Here is a 5,606-nt window from a genome sequence, read left to right as displayed (position 1 = left end):
AACAACTAACTCTAACATCAAACAAAAGCAGCCTTGGGATCTTCTGACAAACCAGGAATAATTTGCCAGGTGCAGGCAGCATACTTCTGCTGGCATTTGTAAGTTCTTACATTTGGCAGTAAATATTGGGAGAGAACTCTGTCGGCAGTCTTGGGGATGGTTGAAGTAGAGTTATATGATTTATGATGTTCCAAATCAGAACAGAAACTCTTTCCTTGCCCGACATGCAGGGATTCTTGGCAATGTATATGGACTGAATGGAGCTCACCTAAACCTGTTTTCCATTGACTTTTAACCTTGTCTTTGCTTCTGCTAAGAAATTGAAAATGACTAAAGGCAGCAAATCAAACCTGTGGCTCGGTTATAGCTCTGCAGTTGTTTGGCAAAGGTTAGGCACATTGAGTGAAGAGCAAAAAGAAATAACTTAGGAACCCACAGATCAAATAGATTGAAATGAATTTATTACAGTATGCACCTACAAGTCTCCTAGTAGAGCGATTCTTTTTCATGAGGTGCATGTCATAGGGATGTTTTGTTTGTTTGTTTGTTTTTGAAATAAGGGAAATATCACCAAGCCCTGCTTGAACTAAAACCCAAGATCTGATGAGTATTTAACAGCTTTCCAATGGGCACAGCTGAGTTGAGATGTTTCAACTATTGTGTGCCAGGGAAGCATCACCTAGAGGTTTGGATTATAACTGAAAGTGGGATCATTTGAAATCCACAGGGTCTGAGGAAAGCAGAGAAGCATAGCTCCCAATGGCATGCAGCTCATTGCATGACCCACATTTAAACAGCAGTAGCCTGCTGTAGTCAGGCCATAAAGCGAATGCCTAGAGGAATCAGAAGGAGGAGCAGGGATGGGGAAAATGAATGCTTAATATCCAGAGTCCACCAAATTGTTTTTCTCCCAAGGCTTATGTAGTCAAGGGCAGAGTGAAGAAGGCTAAAGGCAAAGGCAGAAGTTAGCTTGCAGATAATATGGCTGAGGGGAAATGAAACATCATGTCTTTTCTTTAGGAATGCTGATTCCTGAAGGTAAACTCCTGTTGCAAACTTGGGTTCACGGTGTTTGTTACACAGAGATGCTAATGGAATGACAGCCAAGCAGGCAGAATGGGGAAAAGTGAACAGTAAGTACGCTGAGCCCAGTGTTGCTCATGAGTTCTCCTTCCTTTGCTCTGAACTGCTCAATCATCTTCTTTAAGAAGGGCCCACTTCAGAACATCAGAATGGTTCTTATTGTTAAGTGCTGTCGAGGTGGTTCCATCTCATAGTGACCTTGTATAGAGTTTCCAAGGTGAGTTTGGACCGCTTACTTTGAGGCTCAAACTGACTTTGAGGTTGAGTGCTTATCATATGTCACTCAAAGTATAGAGGTTTTGGATGGTCAAAACAGTTAATTTGTTTGGCTGCTAACTGGAAGTTTGACAATTGGGATTCTTCCAGAGGCACTTCAGAAGAAAGCTCTGGTGATCTGGATCCAAAATATTAGTCATTGAAAACCCTGTGGAGCACAACTCTAGCCCAAAATACAGGGGGTGATCATGAGTTGGAATCCACTCAATGGTTTGGTTCTTAAAAGTTAAGCATGCATCAGAGTCACCTGAAGGGCTTGTTAAAACACACGTTTCTGGACCCCACCCATAAAGTTTCTGATTTGGGTAAGTATGGGGTAGAATTTGAGCTTTAAATTTCTAGTAAGCTTCCAGGTGATGCTGTTGCTGCTGTTCTGGGTAACAAACTTTGTGAACCCATGCCTTATAGCCTGTAAGGGCCTGGGGAGTCTTTATAGGTGGTTTTGATTCAGGAGAGATTTGATTTGTTGCCTTAGCTTCCGAAACTATCAGTTTTATGGAAAAGCTAATAGGAAGAAGTAAGTAGAAATAAACATGTTGATGTTTAATAAAGTCCTTGGAGTATGAAAACTGGCAGCCTTGCCTGTCATTATTTTGTTCTTCTCTTTCATTTGGCCATGGAGAATAGGGATGTAGCTATTCGGCTTGTGTCTTCTCTCTGTCATAACAATTTTCTTTTCCTCCCAACTCAAAAGTCAGCACTAGTCTTTAACAGCAACTGGTTGACATCGAGCCTCCATCCTTTCTTGTAGCAGTAAGACTCTGCTACCAGGGCAGCAAAGCAAATTCAAAGTGTAGGACTGGCAAAGATTAAGCATTTCTCAGGAGACTTTGCTACCTTTTTTGCACAACCAGCTTAATTAAGAATCCGTGGCAATATATTAACCACAAGCTTATAGATCTCAATATGCCAATCAAACATAATGAGATAAATGTCAAAGCACAGACTCTGCCTAGGAATAGCTAATGGTTTAAAGCTGTATCCTCAGCGAGTTGTTAGAAAGCAAAGGGAATAGACAGGTCTGGGGACGGGGAGAGTGGGGTTTGCCCACTGCAATTTCAAAAGCCATGACATGACCTCTGGGACTCAGATAGTCTACATACATTCAGGTGTTAAAATACATTCCGGGTTCTTCCCTCTCCCTTCCTTTAGGCTCCATTTTGTCGGTTTCCCGCCAAACTAAGCTGCAAGGGGCGTGGTTTAATAGGGAACATGGCTTTTGATAGGCCAGAGCTAAATCACCCAAGCAATGACATTTGAGCTCCTGATTTGGACCTATATAAGACCACTCCCTTCCTGTTGATTTCACTTCCTCTTCCGCTGCCTTCGCTCTCGGTGGGCAGAAGTCTCCCTGCTCGTCTTCACACCGAATGAAAATTGTATAGACTGGCCGTCTGGTGTGCGGTGTGGTTGATGAGCGAGGCCGGGTTGTTTTTTTATCAGGTAAGTTTTGAGGTTATGAAAATCAAGCTAAAACATTTGACTTGATTACATTAAGGTGATAATGATTTATTATTATTAATTTGTTGTTGCTAAGTGCTGGTAGCTTAGAGGTTACAAATTGGGCTGCTAACCTCAGGGTCATCAGTTGGAAACTACCAGGTGCTCCGTGGGAGAAAGATGAGGCTTTCTGCTCCCGTAAAGATTTACAGCCTCGGAAACCTTGTACAAGGTCGCTGTGAGTTGGAACCGACTCCACTGCACATCACAACAACAACAACAAAGTGCTGTCAAGTTGGTTCCAACTCACAGCCATCCTTTGTAGGGTTTCTGAGGAATGGCGGGTGAGTTTGAACCACCAACCTTGCAGTTCAAACCAACCTTGAGGTCTAGTGCTTTATCCTATGGCATCATATCAGGACTCTATTATTATTAATAACATATCCTAAAACACTGGCATATTTAAAAAAAATCTGTCTAGAAGTCAGGAGTCAAAAATTGAAGTTTGTACTTCAAAATTGTCTCTCTAAGATCTTAGGTCAAATGGTATCTCTTTTTTTGAAATATTTAGTTAAGTAGGAGTGTTAGAAAGGAACCCTAGGGGTTCAGTGGTTAAGCAGTCAGCTGTTAATCAAAAAGTCAGTGGTTTGAACCGCCTAGTTGCTCAGTGTAAGAAAGATGCAGTAGTCTTCATCTAGAAAGATGACAGCAACCATGGAAACCCTAAGGGGCGGTTCTCTTCTGCCCTGTAGGATTGCTGTGAGTTCACTTCCACTCCACAGATAAAGAGTTAGATAGTAGCCAGCTTTGTTTCCCAGGCAGTCTCTGTTACCAACATCCCACTAAATATACCCTGTAAAGCCTATGAGAAAATTGAGGTAAATAACAAATAGGTGCCACTTTGCAACACATAACAAATCACTATTATTATTGTTGTTGTTGTTGTTGTTAAGTGCCGTCGAGTCGGTTCCGACCCATAGCGACCCTGTACAGGGTTTCCGAGGGTGTAAATCCTTACGGGAGTAGAAAGCCTCATCTTTCTCCCGCGGAGCGGCTGGTAGTTTCGAACAGCTGACCTTAAGGTTCGCAGCCCGATTCGTAACCACTACGCTACCAGAGCTCCTTAGTACTGTTTTATTATGTTGTGGAAGAAAGATATTTGCTTCTGTAAAGCTTTATAGCCTTGGAAACCCTCAAGGGCAGTTCTACTCAGTTCTGTAGGGTTGCTCTCAGTTGCAATTGAGTTGACAGCAGTGGGTTTGGGGATTCTTATGTTAAGTATGTTTCAGTGAATCTGGAAGTGCTTCCTTAATGTTTTTTATGTATAGAAAGGTACACTATATACTAAGACAAACACTTGATTGACATTAGGTATGAACTATACCTAGCTGTTCTGACTTAAGTACAAACTCAATGTAAAGATAGGAGTGGAATTTGTTCATAATTTGGGGACTTCCTATAATTTATATAAGAAAATAGAGTAAGATGTTTATTTTTGATGTAACTGTCTTAAAAATGGCTAAAGCAGAGGACTGCTATTGACTTAGTGAAGGTGGGTTTGGTGAATTTGTAACTGGCTGAACAACTTGCAACTTAACAGATTTAAGAGATAGTTGTTAATTCGAATTATATATTCTGATAATTGGCTGAAGGGTTTACCTTGCTAAAAGGTTTGGTCGTTTTCACCTTTTTTAAAAAATTTAAGATCTGAATAAAAATCACTAATAAATTTATAAGTGACACAAATTTGGAAGTGGTAACTATCATCTATGAATAAATGAGCCTAATTGGTTTTTTTTTTTTTTTGAGTTTGACTATGGGTGACTTTAATGAGTCAGAATTTAATAAACATAAAATTAGGTCTTCCATCAAGATTGAAAAAAAAAAAAAAAAATGACTAATGACCATAAAATGAAATCCTCCCTATGGGATGTTGTTAGTTGCCATTCAATCGATTCTGACTCATGGCTACAAAATGGACAGAACTGAACTGTCCCATAGGATTGTTTTTGGGTTGTAATCTTTACAGAAGTAGGTTGGCAAGCCTTTTCTGAAGCCACAGAGTGGGTGGGTTTGAACAGCAAGCCTTCTGTTTAGCAGTCAATTGCTTAACTTTTGTGCCACCTACGGGATAAAAACCAAAAACCAAACCACGTTTAGGAGTTTATCCTGTCACATAGTAACCTTATATTAAGCTTCCAAAACTTTATAGGAGAAGACAACTTCATCTTACTTCCATGAAGTGGCTGGTGGGTTTGAAAACCTAACCCACAACAACCTTATCTAAGGGAATGTTGTCGTTGTTGATAGTGCTGTCAAGTCATTTCTAATTCATTATGAGCTCTGGTAGTATAGTGGTTACAGCCGGGCTGTAGGTCAGCAGTTCAAAACTATGAGTGGTGGGGGCTTGATGGTGGCTAGGGTGGAGGTGCAGTGAAGTTTGCTGTCAGAAATACCACAGAATACCAGGCAAAGCACATCCAGGGCAGAGATCCAAAACTCAAAACGACAAGAGATAGGAATATTTAAAAGGTTTGAAGGCTTATAGCTAGTGGAACTTGTAGCAAAAGTAAGAAATCATGTACTTTTGACTCTGCTGGGCTTGGCGGCTCACAGCCGACAACTTGGGCGAGACAAAATGGCAAGACCAAGCAGAGGAGCAGACACACCATGGAAAAATGCCACAGGAACCTCGGAACAAAGGTGGACAATACACTTTATCGGTTTTGCTTTGTTCTTCTTTTCATTTTTTCCTATCTGGTCATTGCCCCTCCCAATGTTTACGCACCTCCATTCTGGTGACTAGA

The sequence above is a fragment of the Chrysochloris asiatica genome, unplaced genomic scaffold (assembly GCF_000296735.1).
Source record: "Chrysochloris asiatica unplaced genomic scaffold, ChrAsi1.0 scaffold00031, whole genome shotgun sequence".
Taxonomy (NCBI): Eukaryota; Metazoa; Chordata; class Mammalia; order Afrosoricida; family Chrysochloridae; genus Chrysochloris; species Chrysochloris asiatica.
This window is presented reverse-complemented; position numbering follows the sequence as displayed.